Source organism: Mytilus trossulus, chromosome 2, assembly GCF_036588685.1.
Source record: "Mytilus trossulus isolate FHL-02 chromosome 2, PNRI_Mtr1.1.1.hap1, whole genome shotgun sequence".
NCBI lineage: Eukaryota > Metazoa > Mollusca > Bivalvia > Mytilida > Mytilidae > Mytilus > Mytilus trossulus.
In genome coordinates, this window is record NC_086374.1 from 47,068,824 (window position 1) to 47,090,401 (window position 21,578).

At 34.1% G+C, this 21,578-nt stretch overlaps 1 long non-coding RNA gene and 18 other non-coding genes across 19 annotated transcripts; 10 read left to right on the forward strand and 9 right to left on the reverse strand.

Moving 5' to 3' along the window:
* The first annotated feature begins 3,219 nt into the window (after nt 1-3,219).
* Nucleotides 3,220-3,310, forward strand: Trnam-cau (transfer RNA methionine (anticodon CAU)). The gene is given in 2 exon segments: nt 3,220-3,256; nt 3,275-3,310. It is a non-coding gene; the product is annotated as a tRNA-Met (tRNA).
* Nucleotides 3,311-3,619: 309 nt separating this feature from the next.
* Nucleotides 3,620-3,701, reverse strand: Trnal-aag (transfer RNA leucine (anticodon AAG)). Its single transcript has one exon. It is a non-coding gene; the product is annotated as a tRNA-Leu (tRNA).
* Nucleotides 3,702-4,509: 808 nt separating this feature from the next.
* Trnam-cau (transfer RNA methionine (anticodon CAU)) lies at nt 4,510-4,600 on the forward strand. The gene is given in 2 exon segments: nt 4,510-4,546; nt 4,565-4,600. It is a non-coding gene; the product is annotated as a tRNA-Met (tRNA).
* A 309-nt stretch (nt 4,601-4,909) lies between these two features.
* On the reverse strand, nt 4,910-4,991 carry Trnal-aag (transfer RNA leucine (anticodon AAG)). The gene has a single exon. It is a non-coding gene; the product is annotated as a tRNA-Leu (tRNA).
* Nucleotides 4,992-5,799: 808 nt separating this feature from the next.
* Trnam-cau (transfer RNA methionine (anticodon CAU)) lies at nt 5,800-5,890 on the forward strand. The gene is given in 2 exon segments: nt 5,800-5,836; nt 5,855-5,890. It is a non-coding gene; the product is annotated as a tRNA-Met (tRNA).
* A 309-nt stretch (nt 5,891-6,199) lies between these two features.
* Trnal-aag (transfer RNA leucine (anticodon AAG)) lies at nt 6,200-6,281 on the reverse strand. The gene has a single exon. It is a non-coding gene; the product is annotated as a tRNA-Leu (tRNA).
* Nucleotides 6,282-7,089: 808 nt separating this feature from the next.
* Nucleotides 7,090-7,180, forward strand: Trnam-cau (transfer RNA methionine (anticodon CAU)). Its single transcript is given in 2 exon segments — nt 7,090-7,126; nt 7,145-7,180. It is a non-coding gene; the product is annotated as a tRNA-Met (tRNA).
* A 309-nt stretch (nt 7,181-7,489) lies between these two features.
* On the reverse strand, nt 7,490-7,571 carry Trnal-aag (transfer RNA leucine (anticodon AAG)). Its single transcript has one exon. It is a non-coding gene; the product is annotated as a tRNA-Leu (tRNA).
* Nucleotides 7,572-8,379: 808 nt separating this feature from the next.
* On the forward strand, nt 8,380-8,470 carry Trnam-cau (transfer RNA methionine (anticodon CAU)). The gene is given in 2 exon segments: nt 8,380-8,416; nt 8,435-8,470. It is a non-coding gene; the product is annotated as a tRNA-Met (tRNA).
* A 309-nt stretch (nt 8,471-8,779) lies between these two features.
* Nucleotides 8,780-8,861, reverse strand: Trnal-aag (transfer RNA leucine (anticodon AAG)). The gene has a single exon. It is a non-coding gene; the product is annotated as a tRNA-Leu (tRNA).
* Nucleotides 8,862-9,677: 816 nt separating this feature from the next.
* Nucleotides 9,678-12,289, forward strand: LOC134707420 (uncharacterized). Its single transcript, XR_010105709.1, has 3 exons — nt 9,678-9,795; nt 10,854-10,986; nt 12,173-12,289. It is a non-coding gene; the product is annotated as an uncharacterized LOC134707420 (long non-coding RNA).
* Nucleotides 12,290-14,386: 2,097 nt separating this feature from the next.
* On the forward strand, nt 14,387-14,477 carry Trnam-cau (transfer RNA methionine (anticodon CAU)). The gene is given in 2 exon segments: nt 14,387-14,423; nt 14,442-14,477. It is a non-coding gene; the product is annotated as a tRNA-Met (tRNA).
* Nucleotides 14,478-16,282: 1,805 nt separating this feature from the next.
* On the reverse strand, nt 16,283-16,364 carry Trnal-aag (transfer RNA leucine (anticodon AAG)). Its single transcript has one exon. It is a non-coding gene; the product is annotated as a tRNA-Leu (tRNA).
* Nucleotides 16,365-17,172: 808 nt separating this feature from the next.
* Nucleotides 17,173-17,263, forward strand: Trnam-cau (transfer RNA methionine (anticodon CAU)). The gene is given in 2 exon segments: nt 17,173-17,209; nt 17,228-17,263. It is a non-coding gene; the product is annotated as a tRNA-Met (tRNA).
* Nucleotides 17,264-17,572: 309 nt separating this feature from the next.
* On the reverse strand, nt 17,573-17,654 carry Trnal-aag (transfer RNA leucine (anticodon AAG)). Its single transcript has one exon. It is a non-coding gene; the product is annotated as a tRNA-Leu (tRNA).
* Nucleotides 17,655-18,462: 808 nt separating this feature from the next.
* Trnam-cau (transfer RNA methionine (anticodon CAU)) lies at nt 18,463-18,553 on the forward strand. Its single transcript is given in 2 exon segments — nt 18,463-18,499; nt 18,518-18,553. It is a non-coding gene; the product is annotated as a tRNA-Met (tRNA).
* A 309-nt stretch (nt 18,554-18,862) lies between these two features.
* Nucleotides 18,863-18,944, reverse strand: Trnal-aag (transfer RNA leucine (anticodon AAG)). The gene has a single exon. It is a non-coding gene; the product is annotated as a tRNA-Leu (tRNA).
* An 809-nt stretch (nt 18,945-19,753) lies between these two features.
* On the forward strand, nt 19,754-19,844 carry Trnam-cau (transfer RNA methionine (anticodon CAU)). The gene is given in 2 exon segments: nt 19,754-19,790; nt 19,809-19,844. It is a non-coding gene; the product is annotated as a tRNA-Met (tRNA).
* Nucleotides 19,845-20,153: 309 nt separating this feature from the next.
* Nucleotides 20,154-20,235, reverse strand: Trnal-aag (transfer RNA leucine (anticodon AAG)). Its single transcript has one exon. It is a non-coding gene; the product is annotated as a tRNA-Leu (tRNA).
* Between the last annotated feature and the right edge of the window lie 1,343 nt (nt 20,236-21,578).

Here is a 21,578-nt window from a genome sequence, read left to right on the forward strand (position 1 = left end):
TTTTTTAGTTATGTAAGTGTGGATATAGATTGTAAGAAATGTTTCACGAACACAAAATACTAAACAACCATTCATGAGTCTTGAATATCGCTAAAGACGAAATTTGTGCGACGTTTACTTAAGCAGAAAGCAGTTTGATAAGCATGAATTGAAGTTACAGAAGATACATCATAATTTGGTAAAATAAATCACCAACATGAATGTTGCCATTTAAAAGTCCGTCAGTATAGTTTATGCCATTAGTTTTTAACACATAATATGATACATGTACATGTAGCATAATACCAAATGTGTAAACAATCGTGTATGTGTTATTTTTATTATTTTAGTTCATGTTTATGTATTCGAGTTAAGTGTGATGTCCATTTTACTTGAACTAGTACACATTTCGTTCAGAGGCCAGCTGAAGGCGCCTCCGGAGGCGGGATTTTAGCTGTGTTGGTGACCCATTGTTGGCGTCGGCTGTTTTCTGCTTTGGTCGGGTTTTTGTCTCTTTGACACATTGCCAATTTTCATACTCATTCATAAGTGTTTGTCTTTGCATATTAATGACAAAACAAACGTATCAATCAATCAATCAATCAAATATGTGTGCTTTCTATTTAGTGTTCGCAAAGACCTATATTTGGGCGTTAAATTTGGAATGCAATTGGTTCTTTTTTGTAAGTGTTGAGTTAACATAAAATAATTATCTCGAATTTGAATGTTTTCATTGTCGAGAGATATTGAAAAGAAAACAGGGTAGCGGTCAAACAGACTGAGTTCTCATCCCTTGGGTAAGATTTTTTTAAAACTATAAATGATATTAAAACATCCTCTTGAAGAAAAACATCGTATCCCATGAGGCTCATTAGTTGAACAACCTATTTATCAAAGATCAAACATCCTTAAAAAAAATAATCGGATAATATGCTCGTTGGTTGCACTTTATTTTGGAATCTAAGAATCGTTTCCCTGTCAGATAACAATCTCATATGAGCTTTACAGCTAACAAAAAAGCCATAATGATTTGGATTTATGAAAAATAATGTTTAAATGAAAAAAAAATCAGTGTACCAAAACATGACATGTTCTTCTATATTTCACATTGTTTAATTCTTACGGTACTAAATTCTTAATGTTCACCCATGATGTTGTAATGTTTGCATTATCATTGTTTATGTTTCTCAGGTTTATTATGAAAATGTTTGAAATATATAATTTCAGCGTAAAGATGATGTCCTGGGCTATCTGTTGGACGCTTGTCTCTGTATCCATAAAGCGTGTAATGCGGAGAAATTTTACCGTCTTCCATTCCACAAGAGATTATATTTTGCAATGCTTCCAATGCAATTGGTTTCGGTTTTCTGTCATTAAAATTTTCATTTGAGTTACCATTGTGTACTGTTAATAAGCTGTATTATTGTTTATTAGATGATATTTGTAAAGATCCATGTGGTGTTGAAATGTGGAAAACACTGTTCAATATTGATGATAATGACTTAAGTAAAATGTGGTGTAATGTAAATTTATTCTGGAAACCTGCAAAGTTTATTGAACTAGATTACAAAATACTTCATAATTGTATATTTACTAAAAGTAAATTCAAAAGAATTGGATGGTCTGATGATGATTTATGTGATGTTTGTGGTAGTAAAATTGAAGATCTTTTACATATGTTTATAAACTGTGATGAACTGTTAGAATTTCATAACTATTTGTCTGAATTGTTTGTAAAATTATTTGAAAATTGTGATTCTGACAAAATAAGTGCTGTACAGAGTGAACATTTGCTACTATTTGGGTTAAATTGGAAAATGAAAGGTGTTAATGACAGTTTTGTTAACTTTCTGCTTTCAACTGCAAGATATTGTATATTTAGAAGAAGGAATATTATAATGAATGGCAAAACAAATTTAAATTTAGTTCAACTTTTCAAGTACACATTGAAACATTATGTCATGTACTTTAATGTGTATAGGTGTCAAAAATGTAAAATGATTTTTTTATTTGAAAAGAAATTTTTGCTTCATAATCCTCTCGTTAAAGAAGTAGATGATGATACAATATTTAAATGGTAGTAATTTGAATATCTAAAATGATTGTGTCATGTAGACAATTATACAGAAGCTTGAAATTGAATGTTATAGACATTTCGAATATAGGCACTTGTGATAATGTTTTATGTATTTTAATGTGTATAATATGATGTCATATTTTAATAAAGATATAAAAAAAAAAGCGCATCAGTCTCATAATCACAAATGACAGAGCGATTTGAAGGTCGTGAGTTCGATCCTCACACGCGGCATAGTTTTTTTCTACCCGTTACTCTTGTTTTCAACGCATTTCTGATAGTTCTGAAAACTTGTGTTATACATTTGTACCTGGTGCCTTAAACCAGCGCCTTAGACCGCTCGGCCACGCTACCGACGCTTTATATGTGAGCTAAATCAAGATATCATTCGTTTACAACATTTACAACTGTACGTATAATATGTCTTATAGGCATACATTACGAAATATTACGTAGAAATATGTTTCTTTATGGTTTTCCTATTTCAAACTAAAAAAAATCATTGTTTATACTAATTGCAATGCAATCATATTATATATTCCGCTTCTTTCTCTAACCAGATCGAGCTATCCATTATTTGTTAAGTTCAGTTTTTGGGGGGGAATGTCTATATATGGTAACATGCATAGTTTTGACTGAGAATTTGATACTCACAAGTAACTTCATACCGGAACGGAGGGGCGGTTTTCACCATTTCACATTGGACGGAACCATGCCATCTAGATTGTTCATTGTTGAGGGCGCGATCGAAGCAACCGTTTAGTCATGGGTAGAAAGTATAACGCTTGAACGCAAGCTCGCTATATCTGATTATCGAAACGTGATAAATGCACGTGCAAAACGGGCAAATTGGAAAGCAAACTATTTCTCGTTAGCAACAAATTGCCTCCGCAGATTATTATTCTGACGAGGGTCTATCTAAGCACGACTCAATTTACCTTTGGAGAAAAGAAAATGAAAAAACCTCTCAAACAATTAAAAGTATTTCAAATAGTAAAGAACTATAAAAGTGAACAACCAACACAGCTCATTATGTTTTGAAATGTGTTTCCTTTAAGATAAATATGTTTCTTTCTGCCCTACATTCACCTTGACAAGTAACTACAATGTTAATGGTAATGTTATGAAGTATTTACACCTTAAATTGGAGTTTTAGAATCATGGCCTCGGTAGCGCAGTAGGTAGCGCGTCAGTCTCATAATCACAAATGACAGAGCGATCTGAAGGGCGTGAGATCGATCCTCACCCGGGGCATAGTTTTTTTCTACCCGTTACTCTTGTTTTCAACGCATTTCTGATAGTTCTGAAAACTTGTGTCATACATTTGTACCTGTAATATGCTATTTTCTGCAATGTTTGTCATGCATTTTAAAGTGCATTGAGATAGCGTTCAGCATTTGAAATATATATACTATTATCAAGGATTAAACAGAATAATTCTTTTCTATTAAGTATTACAACAATTTTAATATCTTCTGAGTATTAACTTTTTATCCATTTCATATTTTGTCAACCAATGCAAAAATCGATAAACTACTTTTCTAACTTACTAAAAAAATCACTTGGCAGCGGTGGGATTCGAACCCACGCCTCCGAGGAGACTGGTGCCTTAAACCAGCGCCTTAGACCGCTCGGCCACGCTACCGACGCTTTATATGTGAGCTAAATCAAGATATCATTCGTTTACAACATTTACAACTGTACGTATAATATGTCTTATAGGCATACATTACGAAATATTACGTAGAAATATGTTTCTTTATGGTTTTCCTATTTCAAACTAAAAAAATTCATTGTTTATACTAATTGCAATGCAATCATATTATATATTCCGCTTCTTTCTCTAACCAGATCGAGCTATCCATTATTTGTTAAGTTCAGTTTTTGGGGGGAATGTCTATATATGGTAACATGCATAGTTTTGACTGAGAATTTGATACTCACAAGTAACTTCATACCGGAACGGAGGGGCGGTTTTCACCATTTCACATTGGACGGAACCATGCCATCTAGATTGTTCATTGTTGAGGGCGCGATCGAAGCAACCGTTTAGTCATGGGTAGAAAGTATAACGCTTGAACGCAAGCTCGCTATATCTGATCATCGAAACGTGATAAATGCACGTGCAAAACGGGCAAATTGGAAAGCAAACTATTTCTCGTTAGCAACAAATTGCCTCCGCAGATTATTATTCTGACGAGGGTCTATCTAAGCACGACTCAATTTACCTTTGGAGAAAAGAAAATGAAAAAACCTCTCAAACAATTAAAAGTATTTCAAATAGTAAAGAACTATAAAAGTGAACAACCAACACAGCTCATTATGTTTTGAAATGTGTTTCCTTTAAGATAAATATGTTTCTTTCTGCCCTACATTCACCTTGACAAGTAACTACAATGTTAATGGTAATGTTATGAAGTATTTACACCTTAAATTGGAGTTTTAGAATCATGGCCTCGGTAGCGCAGTAGGTAGCGCGTCAGTCTCATAATCACAAATGACAGAGCGATCTGAAGGTCGTGAGTTCGATCCTCACCCGGGGCATAGTTTTTTTCTACCCGTTACTCTTGTTTTCAACGCATTTCTGATAGTTCTGAAAACTTGTGTCATACATTTGTACCTGTAATATGCTATTTTCTGTAATGTTTGTCATGCATTTTAAAGTGCATTGAGATAGCGTTCAGCATTTGAAATATATATACTATTATCAAGGATTAAACAGAATAATTCTTTTCTATTAAGTATTACAACAATTTTAATATCTTCTGAGTATTAACTTTTTATCCATTTCATATTTTGTCAACCAATGCAAAAATCGATAAACTACTTTTCTAACTTACTAAAAAAATCACTTGGCAGCGGTGGGATTCGAACCCACGCCTCCGAGGAGACTGGTGCCTTAAACCAGCGCCTTAGACCGCTCGGCCACGCTACCGACGCTTTATATGTGAGCTAAATCAAGATATCATTCGTTTACAACATTTACAACTGTACGTATAATATGTCTTATAGGCATACATTACGAAATATTACGTAGAAATATGTTTCTTTATGGTTTTCCTATTTCAAACTAAAAAAATTCATTGTTTATACTAATTGCAATGCAATCATATTATATATTCCGCTTCTTTCTCTAACCAGATCGAGCTATCCATTATTTGTTAAGTTCAGTTTTTGGGGGGAATGTCTATATATGGTAACATGCATAGTTTTGACTGAGAATTTGATACTCACAAGTAACTTCATACCGGAACGGAGGGGCGGTTTTCACCATTTCACATTGGACGGAACCATGCCATCTAGATTGTTCATTGTTGAGGGCGCGATCGAAGCAACCGTTTAGTCATGGGTAGAAAGTATAACGCTTGAACGCGAGCTCGCTATATCTGATCATCGAAACGTGATAAATGCACGTGCAAAACGGGCAAATTGGAAAGCAAACTATTTCTCGTTAGCAACAAATTGCCTCCGCAGATTATTATTCTGACGAGGGTCTATCTAAGCACGACTCAATTTACCTTTGGAGAAAAGAAAATGAAAAAACCTCTCAAACAATTAAAAGTATTTCAAATAGTAAAGAACTATAAAAGTGAACAACCAACACAGCTCATTATGTTTTGAAATGTGTTTCCTTTAAGATAAATATGTTTCTTTCTGCCCTACATTCACCTTGACAAGTAACTACAATGTTAATGGTAATGTTATGAAGTATTTACACCTTAAATTGGAGTTTTAGAATCATGGCCTCGGTAGCGCAGTAGGTAGCGCGTCAGTCTCATAATCACAAATGACAGAGCGATCTGAAGGTCGTGAGTTCGATCCTCACCCGGGGCATAGTTTTTTTCTACCCGTTACTCTTGTTTTCAACGCATTTCTGATAGTTCTGAAAACTTGTGTCATACATTTGTACCTGTAATATGCTATTTTCTGTAATGTTTGTCATGCATTTTAAAGTGCATTGAGATAGCGTTCAGCATTTGAAATATATATACTATTATCAAGGATTAAACAGAATAATTCTTTTCTATTAAGTATTACAACAATTTTAATATCTTCTGAGTATTAACTTTTTATCCATTTCATATTTTGTCAACCAATGCAAAAATCGATAAACTACTTTTCTAACTTACTAAAAAAATCACTTGGCAGCGGTGGGATTCGAACCCACGCCTCCGAGGAGACTGGTGCCTTAAACCAGCGCCTTAGACCGCTCGGCCACGCTACCGACGCTTTATATGTGAGCTAAATCAAGATATCATTCGTTTACAACATTTACAACTGTACGTATAATATGTCTTATAGGCATACATTACGAAATATTACGTAGAAATATGTTTCTTTATGGTTTTCCTATTTCAAACTAAAAAAATTCATTGTTTATACTAATTGCAATGCAATCATATTATATATTCCGCTTCTTTCTCTAACCAGATCGAGCTATCCATTATTTGTTAAGTTCAGTTTTTGGGGGGAATGTCTATATATGGTAACATGCATAGTTTTGACTGAGAATTTGATACTCACAAGTAACTTCATACCGGAACGGAGGGGCGGTTTTCACCATTTCACATTGGACGGAACCATGCCATCTAGATTGTTCATTGTTGAGGGCGCGATCGAAGCAACCGTTTAGTCATGGGTAGAAAGTATAACGCTTGAACGCGAGCTCGCTATATCTGATCATCGAAACGTGATAAATGCACGTGCAAAACGGGCAAATTGGAAAGCAAACTATTTCTCGTTAGCAACAAATTGCCTCCGCAGATTATTATTCTGACGAGGGTCTATCTAAGCACGACTCAATTTACCTTTGGAGAAAAGAAAATGAAAAAACCTCTCAAACAATTAAAAGTATTTCAAATAGTAAAGAACTATAAAAGTGAACAACCAACACAGCTCATTATGTTTTGAAATGTGTTTCCTTTAAGATAAATATGTTTCTTTCTGCCCTACATTCACCTTGACAAGTAACTACAATGTTAATGGTAATGTTATGAAGTATTTACACCTTAAATTGGAGTTTTAGAATCATGGCCTCGGTAGCGCAGTAGGTAGCGCGTCAGTCTCATAATCACAAATGACAGAGCGATCTGAAGGTCGTGAGTTCGATCCTCACCCGGGGCATAGTTTTTTTCTACCCGTTACTCTTGTTTTCAACGCATTTCTGATAGTTCTGAAAACTTGTGTCATACATTTGTACCTGTAATATGCTATTTTCTGTAATGTTTGTCATGCATTTTAAAGTGCATTGAGATAGCGTTCAGCATTTGAAATATATATACTATTATCAAGGATTAAACAGAATAATTCTTTTCTATTAAGTATTACAACAATTTTAATATCTTCTGAGTATTAACTTTTTATCCATTTCATATTTTGTCAACCAATGCAAAAATCGATAAACTACTTTTCTAACTTACTAAAAAAATCACTTGGCAGCGGTGGGATTCGAACCCACGCCTCCGAGGAGACTGGTGCCTTAAACCAGCGCCTTAGACCGCTCGGCCACGCTACCGACGCTTTATATGTGAGCTAAATCAAGATATCATTCGTTTACAACATTTACAACTGTACGTATAATATGTCTTATAGGCATACATTACGAAATATTACGTAGAAATATGTTTCTTTATGGTTTTCCTATTTCAAACTAAAAAAATTCATTGTTTATACTAATTGCAATGCAATCATATTATATATTCCGCTTCTTTCTCTAACCAGATCGAGCTATCCATTATTTGTTAAGTTCAGTTTTTGGGGGGAATGTCTATATATGGTAACATGCATAGTTTTGACTGAGAATTTGATACTCACAAGTAACTTCATACCGGAACGGAGGGGCGGTTTTCACCATTTCACATTGGACGGAACCATGCCATCTAGATTGTTCATTGTTGAGGGCGCGATCGAAGCAACCGTTTAGTCATGGGTAGAAAGTATAACGCTTGAACGCGAGCTCGCTATATCTGATCATCGAAACGTGATAAATGCACGTGCAAAACGGGCAAATTGGAAAGCAAACTATTTCTCGTTAGCAACAAATTGCCTCCGCAGATTATTATTCTGACGAGGGTCTATCTAAGCACGACTCAATTTACCTTTGGAGAAAAGAAAATGAAAAAACCTCTCAAACAATTAAAAGTATTTCAAATAGTAAAGAACTATAAAAGTGAACAACCAACACAGCTCATTATGTTTTGAAATGTGTTTCCTTTAAGATAAATATGTTTCTTTCTGCCCTACATTCACCTTGACAAGTAACTACAATGTTAATGGTAATGTTATGAAGTATTTACACCTTAAATTGGAGTTTTAGAATCATGGCCTCGGTAGCGCAGTAGGTAGCGCGTCAGTCTCATAATCACAAATGACAGAGCGATCTGAAGGTCGTGAGTTCGATCCTCACCCGGGGCATAGTTTTTTTCTACCCGTTACTCTTGTTTTCAACGCATTTCTGATAGTTCTGAAAACTTGTGTCATACATTTGTACCTGTAATATGCTATTTTCTGTAATGTTTGTCATGCATTTTAAAGTGCATTGAGATAGCGTTCAGCATTTGAAATATATATACTATTATCAAGGATTAAACAGAATAATTCTTTTCTATTAAGTATTACAACAATTTTAATATCTTCTGAGTATTAACTTTTTATCCATTTCATATTTTGTCAACCAATGCAAAAATCGATAAACTACTTTTCTAACTTACTAAAAAAATCACTTGGCAGCGGTGGGATTCGAACCCACGCCTCCGAGGAGACTGGTGCCTTAAACCAGCGCCTTAGACCGCTCGGCCACGCTACCGACGCTTTATATGTGAGCTAAATCAAGATATCATTCGTTTACAACATTTACAACTGTACGTATAATATGTCTTATAGGCATACATTACGAAATATTACGTAGAAATATGTTTCTTTATGGTTTTCCTATTTCAAACTAAAAAAATTCATTGTTTATACTAATTGCAATGCAATCATATTATATATTCCGCTTCTTTCTCTAACCAGATCGAGCTACCCAGTAAACACACGACGTACTCCCAACGTTGGTTAATGGTCGTCTGAACGTCATGTCTTGATTGTACGTCGTACCAACGTTGTGGGAACGTAAAAACCCAACGTTGGGTGCAGACGTAGAGACGACGTTATAAAATTACGTCGGCTTTACGTAAATTTAGTACCCTGTCAGGACGTAACATTTTATTACGTTGTGACGACGTGCTTATAACTGTCATAATCCGACGTAACATCTTGTTACGTTCTGTCAACATTATAATAACGTAGTGAACAGACCCTGTAAATACCAGCTGACACATTAAAATCTGGTTTTATGGGAGAATTTTGTGGTTATGAGTCTTACTAGATACATCATTCACCTTCATTGAAATGTGCTAACGATTTTTTCGATTTTCAAAATATCCCCCCTTTTTTCCCCGCACAGACATAATTAAAATTATTTGCACCAAAATATCCAAGAAAATATTACAAATTCAAATTAAATGTTCTCATATAAATATTTTTATGAATATTTATTGTTTAATTTATACCATTATCAAGTTTTGTAATTTATTATTTTTAATAATTTTATAAGTGCACGTTCAGCAGTCCTCGGGTTTTACCGCCGCATACTACGAAAACTCTGAGCATGCGCACTTTTACCGCCTGAATTTTGAAAACAGTGATAAAAGTTGCAGTGAAATATTTATCTCGATTCAGATTCCAGAACAAAGAAAAAGGTAAAATATAAATTGCACATTACTTCAAAAAGGTTTTCCATGATAATAACAAGTATAATTCAAGAAAATATAACATCTGTTGCCGTGTAGGGCGCCTCGTTCAAATCTGTTGACTGGTTACCGAGTTGAAATATGATACTTCTTCTTTTAATGTCAATATATTATTGCACTGGTACATTGTACAGGATATTTAAGCCAACATATGTGTTATATGAATCCATTTTTCAAACTTCTCCATTAACTTGTGTTTTTTTTTAAGATATATTAAGTAATGGTCTACATAAAGTAAAAAAGGGGGAGGGCAATTGTTTTCTCTCCATGACACCTCCTATAATCCTTATATTTAAAAGCTGTTGGTGTTTTTTGCACTTATTTTTAAATAGTGTCGGAATCATAAAAGTCTGATCAGTATCACAAATGCGAAGCTACATTTTTTTTATAGCTATCTCTGTACATAACAAACTCGCCCCTTTACCTGATTGTAATCTCAGCACATTACAAACTTGCCACTTTTAATACAATCTCGGCACATTACAAACTTGGCATATTACAAACCCGTCCTATTAATGATAATACTAAATTGTACATGTATCACCAGTTGCAAGCGTGAAGACTGTATCACTGGTGGTCGTCCTAGACCTGCATGAAATATTTGCCACTGAACATAACGAAACCAACAAACAATCAATGTTTAACTGGGTCTGACATAGGAATAGACAATTTTACGAATAAAAACTTTCATAGATAGGCGTCACAGAAACTTTTTTAAAAAAGCATTCCAAGATGACATAATTATTTAGACTATTAAAGATCCACGTACCAGTTGGGAAAAGTTGGGTAAAATTATCCTTTTATTAGGGTAAAAACCCAGTTTACTGGGGTTCAAAAAACATTATATAGGGAAGTCTTATTTGCTTTTCAATTTATGGTATGGAATGCATGTACATTTTTCACTTACCTGGTTCTCCCAAAGATTTGTTGGACTGACACACATGTAGTATGTACACAGACTGATCAATATAGAAGATAATTGATTGTATTTATGATTTTTTTTCCAGAATCTTGTATAGAAATCCACAGATCCAATGTGTGATCATGTGTCTGAGGTTGTGGAATGCACTGCAGTTACAATTCTTACAATGTAAGCATGTACATGTACCAGATCAAAAAGATGGACCAAGATATAAAAAGGTAAACATCATGATCAGTTGATCAGCTCTTTTTATGCCCTCCTTCACTGGGCCTATGGTTTTACTCTTGTCCTGTATGTACATACATGTACATGAACATTGAACTCAAAATTGGTTTCTGAACTCTAACCTTAGTTTGCCTGAACCACATGTTATGAAATTTAAACACAATGCTTGTTATAAAACGCAGAGTTTGATTTTGGAGACCATCTGTTTAACTGTTCTTTATAAGTTACTAGTATGTCCTTCAATGATAACATAGTTTGTGGCTCATGGACACTTTATTCTTTAATTAATTTTATATATTAAATTATAATTTGTTCATTTATAGATATTAATAATAAGACTGCGTTCGTCGGCATATATGATATACATGTACACAACAGCCTGGGTGGATTTTGTTTTTTCCACCGGCCCACCTGTGCCCACTCCAGCTATAATTCTTTTTTTTTGTAAGAAATATTGATTATAATTGCTTATCTGATTTTTTCAATTGATTGTAAGTTTGCAAGTCTTTTGATTTAACAAGCTAGAAATTTTGCCCACTCCCACTGGGGACAGGTAGACAAAGCAAAATCCACCTGAGCTGTAGTGTTAGGTCTTGCTGTTATGGTGAATAATAAATTTATTAACATGTCAGATTAAGGTAAAATCCTAAGAATATCTTAAATTAATTGATTAAAGACAATTTTGAGAAACCATATACTTCCTTTTAATATGCCTGTTTTAATACGGGGGTGGTTGTTTTTGAAATACCAAGATGCAAATTAAAGGGAGTGTTTTTCTTATATATTTTTTATTCTGTCTGTGCTGGGGGTTAAAAAAAGGTTGTCCCTGGGGGTGGAAACAGTTTTATATGGAACAACCATAATTTCATTAACATATTTTCTTTTAAACAAGGACAAAGGTTAACCATGTTAACTAAAAGTTATAAATTATCATATTCTGCTGAAATTATGTTCAAATTTCTAACATACATTATCAAAATATGTATATGAAATTGGCAAAGATACAAACATCTCAGTAACAACACAACATGATTATGAATCTGCAAGATTTATTATACCACCGACCCCGCATGAAAAATATTGATTGTGTTTAAACAAGGATATTTTTTAAGAACTGCTGTTATTCCTAAGTTGGGATAAAAAAAAACTATTTTATAGTTTATGATTTATTTTTTTCAGATACCGGAAACCAACACAACACCAGCTGATGAGAGGGCAGAAAACCAAAACTTTGAATGCCATGTATACAACCAAAACAAGACTAGAATTTGGAATAAAATTTCAAAAAATCAGAAACATACTATTATTTTATTATTGGTTCATGTACATAAGAAAAAAGAAGTCCTAACTTTTGGATAGGTCTTTCTCTGGTTTGTCAATGGAAAAAAGCAATAGTTAGTTTGATTGAATTTCAGTTATTTTCTTCATTTTGGTATATTTTTAGAAGTGTGTATAAGCTGGTCGTGTGGTCTAGTGGGATGGCTGCTGTGCAGGCGATTTGGTGTCACGATATCATAGTAGCATGAGTTTGAATCTTGGCCAGGGAAGAACAAAAAAACATAGTTAGGTTGATGTTTAGACGAGTTGTATAAGTTGTGTAGAAATATATATTTGTAAACTACAGACTTTGGGGACTTTTCCAAACATTTTTCGTAGCCTGTTCTTGTGTAGGGAATCCAGCTGAATGATTCTACAGTAAATAGTAAGGTATATGTGGTAGTTTTTCGTACTCCTGAATTAGTCATTAAAAAATGTTTCCATTGTCAAAATGAAATCTACATTCTAAAATTTCCACCGTCATATAGTGAAACTATTAGTCTAGGACACGGAAACCCTAAACATTTAGAAGCATGTACCAAAGTGTCATGTTGAAGGCTGTACATTTACCATAATTGCTAACATATTTCATATTTGATTTTAGGACAGAGGGTTGTCTCATTGGCCATCATACAAAATCTCGCCTTTTGTGTTTAAATGTGTTAAATTTTTGAAGGAAAGTTGCTCTTGTTAAATGGAAATGTGTAAATCTTGTACTTCAGTATTGCAAAAAAAACAAACTAAGACTTTAACCTTAAAACTGTGTGAATCATGAATTGGACAAAATACATTTGATATTTAAACCTGACTAAAAGGTAAAAAAAACCAACACTTTTGTGACTATATTGGAAACTGCTGGCAGTTTTTATCAACATTGTTGTCGTTTGTTTATGTAATTTATAGGTGTTTCTTCGTTTTTTTATATATATATAGATAAGGCTGTTGGTTTTCCTGTTTGAATGGTTTTACAGTAAACACAAGTTATTTTGGAGCCCTTTATATCTTGTTGTTTGGTGTGAGTCAAGACTCCGTGTTGAAGGCCGTACCTTGACCGTTAATGGTTTACTTTTATAAATTGTGATTTGGATGGAGAGTTGTCATATTGGCACTCATACCACATCATCCTATATCTATTGTGTCTATCTTTCCTACATTGAAAATTTTACAACTAAAAAAACAGGTGAAAAGAAGAAAATATAGACCCTGTTTACTTCTTCAATGAAATGTTATTGCTCTTATCAATCAAATGAGGACAAGGGTCATTTACAGTTAAGTTGCAACGTTGTCACAACGTCCTATGAAGGTCATAAATTACGTCACAAATTACGTTGTGCCAACGTTGTGTGGATGGTTGTCAGCACGTGCCTTGGAGTTCACAAAATTACGTTGTACCGACGTAATACGACGTAATTTCACTACGTTGTCACAACGATAGTATTACGTTGTCACGACGTAATGCCAACGTTGGATTGTTTACTGGGTATCCATTATTTGTTAAGTTCAGTTTTTGGGGGGAATGTCTATATATGGTAACATGCATAGTTTTGACTGAGAATTTGATACTCACAAGTAACTTCATACCGGAACGGAGGGGCGGTTTTCACCATTTCACATTGGACGGAACCATGCCATCTAGATTGTTCATTGTTGAGGGCGCGATCGAAGCAACCGTTTAGTCATGGGTAGAAAGTATAACGCTTGAACGCGAGCTCGCTATATCTGATCATCGAAACGTGATAAATGCACGTGCAAAACGGGCAAATTGGAAAGCAAACTATTTCTCGTTAGCAACAAATTGCCTCCGCAGATTATTATTCTGACGAGGGTCTATCTAAGCACGACTCAATTTACCTTTGGAGAAAAGAAAATGAAAAAACCTCTCAAACAATTAAAAGTATTTCAAATAGTAAAGAACTATAAAAGTGAACAACCAACACAGCTCATTATGTTTTGAAATGTGTTTCCTTTAAGATAAATATGTTTCTTTCTGCCCTACATTCACCTTGACAAGTAACTACAATGTTAATGGTAATGTTATGAAGTATTTACACCTTAAATTGGAGTTTTAGAATCATGGCCTCGGTAGCGCAGTAGGTAGCGCGTCAGTCTCATAATCACAAATGACAGAGCGATCTGAAGGTCGTGAGTTCGATCCTCACCCGGGGCATAGTTTTTTTCTACCCGTTACTCTTGTTTTCAACCATATCCAACTAAGTTGGACATCACGTGACTTTTGTGACGTATAATAGCCACCATTTTGTATAATATTTCCCCATATAAAATGCATATATGCTTCAATAAAGTTTAATTTTCTCTTAAACCTGATCCGTTTTCTTACTTTTGCAAATCAATCCTTCATATTCAAACTTATTTCTATCAAACAATGTTGGTCCTAACAGTTTAATTTTTGATTAATTTCGGTCAAATCGGAATCGTAAAACATGCACTTTTTCCCGTCATTTCTCCGTTGACTCTATGCTAAATTACCGATACCCATGTCTAATTTTACAAAAAATAAAGGAATTCTGTAAATAAAAAACAAACTTTGCAAATCGATTAAGTATATTGAAACATATAGCTGGCGAAATAGTCTACTTAAAACAGTTTAATTTCAGGGCAAATTCGGTCAAACATCGATTTAAAAAAGGGAATTTTCCAAGATTTTTCAAAATGGCGGCTGATGTATCATATGGAAATGTTGCATCAAATCAATGATTTCTATAGTAAGACTTTCCTAGATTATAGTTAATTTTTCATAAAGAATCTCTGATGTTTCTGTTATTTTCCTTTAGTGATATATCGATATCATTGACTTCAAAATTTCTTAATAAAAAAAATATATTTTAAGTGTGACACGGGAACATTTATTTTGACAGATATTCATCCAGGAGATACTGTTACCAGAAAATAGTTTACAATATCTATAATAAAAAAATAAATTTTAAAGGTGTTTTTCAAGTTTTCTCTATATTTTATCTTTCGTTAGAAATATATTTATACATTCCTTTTAGAACAAACAAAAAATGTTTTCATCCTAAGAGAAAAAACAATGTCCAATTATAATAGATAAATATTTTATACCTTAAAAATTTCATTCCTTGACCGAACAGGTGAAATCTAACTTGGGTTATAATATTACATCATAATATATTGTCAGGTAGACGTGCAAACCAAAAGCAACCAGGTGACATTCAACATCCTGTCAGTGTGTATACATGTATTACCAGAGTTTAAATTTTGTGATACAAATGTTTTCATAAATGTACAAATAATTAAATATCCTCTCTTTCCCGTGTCAAATCAGAAGAAGTATGTTTCATAATAAACGTTAGGAAAATATGAATATTATGAAAATTGCTTTAATTTAATATGTTTTGCTTAAAATGCATTTAAATATTTATATGTTTCTATATTGATTATTTCAAAGAAATATTCTGATTCAAATTTTGATTTAAATGAATTTCGATCATTGAATATGATTTTATTGTTATTTTTTTTTTTAATTCAATATTTAAAGATAAATGCAGGCAATGAATTGATATAAATAATTATAAATTGTGTTTAAAAAAAAGAGTTATTGTATACATTTCAACAGAGACGTTTAATACGGTTGGTGTGGTTTTAACAATATTGTATACCCGATAATATTTATCGACAGAGTTATCGGTCCTGAATAGGACTGATATAGTTGGGTATGGCATTTCTGATAGTTCTGAAAACTTGTGTCATACATTTGTACCTGTAATATGCTATTTTCTGTAATGTTTGTCATGCATTTTAAAGTGCATTGAGATAGCGTTCAGCATTTGAAATATATATACTATTATCAAGGATTAAACAGAATAATTCTTTTCTATTAAGTATTACAACAATTTTAATATCTTCTGAGTATTAACTTTTTATCCATTTCATATTTTGTCAACCAATGCAAAAATCGATAAACTACTTTTCTAACTTACTAAGAAAATCACTTGGCAGCGGTGGGATTCGAACCCACGCCTCCGAGGAGACTGGTGCCTTAAACCAGCGCCTTAGACCGCTCGGCCACGCTACCGACGCTTTATATGTGAGCTAAATCAAGATATCATTCGTTTACAACATTTACAACTGTACGTATAATATGTCTTATAGGCATACATTACGAAATATTACGTAGAAATATGTTTCTTTATGGTTTTCCTATTTCAAACTAAAAAAATTCATTGTTTATACTAATTGCAATGCAATCATATTATATATTCCGCTTCTTTCTCTAACCAGATCGAGCTATCCATTATTTGTTAAGTTCAGTTTTTGGGGGGAATGTCTATATATGGTAACATGCATAGTTTTGACTGAGAATTTGATACTCACAAGTAACTTCATACCGGAACGGAGGGGCGGTTTTCACCATTTCACATTGGACGGAACCATGCCATCTAGATTGTTCATTGTTGAGGGCGCGATCGAAGCAACCGTTTAGTCATGGGTAGAAAGTATAACGCTTGAACGCAAGCTCGCTATATCTGATCATCGAAACGTGATAAATGCACGTGCAAAACGGGCAAATTGGAAAGCAAACTATTTCTCGTTAGCAACAAATTGCCTCCGCAGATTATTATTCTGACGAGGGTCTATCTAAGCACGACTCAATTTACCTTTGGAGAAAAGAAAATGAAAAAACCTCTCAAACAATTAAAAGTATTTCAAATAGTAAAGAACTATAAAAGTGAACAACCAACACAGCTCATTATGTTTTGAAATGTGTTTCCTTTAAGATAAATATGTTTCTTTCTGCCCTACATTCACCTTGACAAGTAACTACAATGTTAATGGTAATGTTATGAAGTATTTACACCTTAAATTGGAGTTTTAGAATCATGGCCTCGGTAGCGCAGTAGGTAGCGCGTCAGTCTCATAATCACAAATGACAGAGCGATCTGAAGGTCGTGAGTTCGATCCTCACCCGGGGCATAGTTTTTTTCTACCCGTTACTCTTGTTTTCAACGCATTTCTGATAGTTCTGAAAACTTGTGTCATACATTTGTACCTGTAATATGCTATTTTCTGTAATGTTTGTCATGCATTTTAAAGTGCATTGAGATAGCGTTCAGCATTTGAAATATATATACTATTATCAAGGATTAAACAGAATAATTCTTTTCTATTAAGTATTACAACAATTTTAATATCTTCTGAGTATTAACTTTTTATCCATTTCATATTTTGTCAACCAATGCAAAAATCGATAAACTACTTTTCTAACTTACTAAAAAAATCACTTGGCAGCGGTGGGATTCGAACCCACGCCTCCGAGGAGACTGGTGCCTTAAACCAGCGCCTTAGACCGCTCGGCCACGCTACCGACGCTTTATATGTGAGCTAAATCAAGATATCATTCGTTTACAACATTTACAACTGTACGTATAATATGTCTTATAGGCATACATTACGAAATATTACGTAGAAATATGTTTCTTTATGGTTTTCCTATTTCAAACTAAAAAAATTCATTGTTTATACTAATTGCAATGCAATCATATTATATATTCCGCTTCTTTCTCTAACCAGATCGAGCTATCCATTATTTGTTAAGTTCAGTTTTTGGGGGGAATGTCTATATATGGTAACATGCATAGTTTTGACTGAGAATTTGATACTCACAAGTAACTTCATACCGGAACGGAGGGGCGGTTTTCACCATTTCACATTGGACGGAACCATGCCATCTAGATTGTTCATTGTTGAGGGCGCGATCGAAGCAACCGTTTAGTCATGGGTAGAAAGTATAACGCTTGAACGCGAGCTCGCTATATCTGATCATCGAAACGTGATAAATGCACGTGCAAAACGGGCAAATTGGAAAGCAAACTATTTCTCGTTAGCAACAAATTGCCTCCGCAGATTATTATTCTGACGAGGGTCTATCTAAGCACGACTCAATTTACCTTTGGAGAAAAGAAAATGAAAAAACCTCTCAAACAATTAAAAGTATTTCAAATAGTAAAGAACTATAAAAGTGAACAACCAACACAGCTCATTATGTTTTGAAATGTGTTTCCTTTAAGATAAATATGTTTCTTTCTGCCCTACATTCACCTTGACAAGTAACTACAATGTTAATGGTAATGTTATGAAGTATTTACACCTTAAATTGGAGTTTTAGAATCATGGCCTCGGTAGCGCAGTAGGTAGCGCGTCAGTCTCATAATCACAAATGACAGAGCGATCTGAAGGTCGTGAGTTCGATCCTCACCCGGGGCATAGTTTTTTTCTACCCGTTACTCTTGTTTTCAACGCATTTCTGATAGTTCTGAAAACTTGTGTCATACATTTGTACCTGTAATATGCTATTTTCTGTAATGTTTGTCATGCATTTTAAAGTGCATTGAGATAGCGTTCAGCATTTGAAATATATATACTATTATCAAGGATTAAACAGAATAATTCTTTTCTATTAAGTATTACAACAATTTTAATATCTTCTGAGTATTAACTTTTTATCCATTTCATATTTTGTCAACCAATGCAAAAATCGATAAACTACTTTTCTAACTTACTAAAAAAATCACTTGGCAGCGGTGGGATTCGAACCCACGCCTCCGAGGAGACTGGTGCCTTAAACCAGCGCCTTAGACCGCTCGGCCACGCTACCGACGCTTTATATGTGAGCTAAATCAAGATATCATTCGTTTACAACATTTACAACTGTACGTATAATATGTCTTATAGGCATACATTACGAAATATTACGTAGAAATATGTTTCTTTATGGTTTTCCTATTTCAAACTAAAAAAAATTCATTGTTTATACTAATTGCAATGCAATCATATTATATATTCCGCTTCTTTCTCTAACCAGATCGAGCTATCCATTATTTGTTAAGTTCAGTTTTTGGGGGGAATGTCTATATATGGTAACATGCATAGTTTTGACTGAGAATTTGATACTCACAAGTAACTTCATACCGGAACGGAGGGGCGGTTTTCACCATTTCACATTGGACGGAACCATGCCATCTAGATTGTTCATTGTTGAGGGCGCGATCGAAGCAACCGTTTAGTCATGGGTAGAAAGTATAACGCTTGAACGCAAGCTCGCTATATCTGATCATCGAAACGTGATAAATGCACGTGCAAAACGGGCAAATTGGAAAGCAAACTATTTCTCGTTAGCAACAAATTGCCTCCGCAGATTATTATTCTGACGAGGGTCTATCTAAGCACGACTCAATTTACCTTTGGAGAAAAGAAAATGAAAAAACCTCTCAAACAATTAAAAGTATTTCAAATAGTAAAGAACTATAAAAGTGAACAACCAACACAGCTCATTATGTTTTGAAATGTGTTTCCTTTAAGATAAATATGTTTCTTTCTGCCCTACATTCACCTTGACAAGTAACTACAATGTTAATGGTAATGTTATGAAGTATTTACACCTTAAATTGGAGTTTTAGAATCATGGCCTCGGTAGCGCAGTAGGTAGCGCGTCAGTCTCATAATCACAAATGACAGAGCGATCTGAAGGTCGTGAGTTCGATCCTCACCCGGGGCATAGTTTTTTTCTACCCGTTACTCTTGTTTTCAACGCATTTCTGATAGTTCTGAAAACTTGTGTCATACATTTGTACCTGTAATATGCTATTTTCTGTAATGTTTGTCATGCATTTTAAAGTGCATTGAGATAGCGTTCAGCATTTGAAATATATATACTATTATCAAGGATTAAACAGAATAATTCTTTTCTATTAAGTATTACAACAATTTTAATATCTTCTGAGTATTAACTTTTTATCCATTTCATATTTTGTCAACCAATGCAAAAATCGATAAACTACTTTTCTAACTTACTAAAAAAATCACTTGGCAGCGGTGGGATTCGAACCCACGCCTCCGAGGAGACTGGTGCCTTAAACCAGCGCCTTAGACTGCTCGGCCACGCTACCGACGCTTTATATGTGAGCTAAATCAAGATATCATTCGTTTACAACATTTACAACTGTACGTATAATATGTCTTATAGGCATACATTACGAAATATTACGTAGAAATATGTTTCTTTATGGTTTTCCTATTTCAAACTAAAAAAATTCATTGTTTATACTAATTGCAATGCAATCATATTATATATTCCGCTTCTTTCTCTAACCAGATCGAGCTATCCATTATTTGTTAAGTTCAGTTTTTGGGGGGAATGTCTATATATGGTAACATGCATAGTTTTGACTGAGAATTTGATACTCACAAGTAACTTCATACCGGAACGGAGGGGCGGTTTTCACCATTTCACATTGGACGGAACCATGCCATCTAGATTGTTCATTGTTGAGGGCGCGATCGAAGCAACCGTTTAGTCATGGGTAGAAAGTATAACGCTTGAACGCGAGCTCGCTATATCTGATCATCGAAACGTGATAAATGCACGTGCAAAACGGGCAAATTGGAAAGCAAACTATTTCTCGTTAGCAACAAATTGCCTCCGCAGATTATTATTCTGACGAGGGTCTATCTAAGCACGACTCAATTTACCTTTGGAGAAAAGAAAATGAAAAAACCTCTCAAACAATTAAAAGTATTTCAAATAGTAAAGAACTATAAAAGTGAACAACCAACACAGCTCATTATGTTTTGAAATGTGTTTCCTTTAAGATAAATATGTTTCTTTCTGCCCTACATTCACCTTGACAAGTAACTACAATGTTAATGGTAATGTTATGAAGTATTTACACCTTAAATTGGAGTTTTAGAATCATGGCCTCGGTAGCGCAGTAGGTAGCGCGTCAGTCTCATGAGGGGGGTCGAGTGGACCTTTATATGACAGGACGTTGTTTTTGAGTACTGTGAAAATTATACTCTATTATAAGTTATTGCTCGGATTACCAAGCTAAAATATGGATTATTAACATTCTAACTTGTTTTAGAAGTAAGTTCTTTTCATTGATATTGAAAAACCCGTCTTTATTAACTGTTTGAAATGTTGTAAATATTGTTGGATTGAAAGAGGCTACCCGAGGGTGAATTGTATAACTGTTTTTAATTATAATTATAATGGAGAGACTTCCAGCTCTACTGATGAGTACTATAGAAAATGCATGCGAACAATTTCGTAATATCACATTTACTGTTCACGGTGAGAATGACAGAGCCCGTGTTTCTATAGTTTTCACAAATGAAGATAGTACTAAGAGTAAAAGAAAATCAAATTCTACCATCAATCGTAATAAGAAACGAATGAAAGAATATAACAATGACAATGTAAATATTGAGAATAATACAAATGTGATTTGTT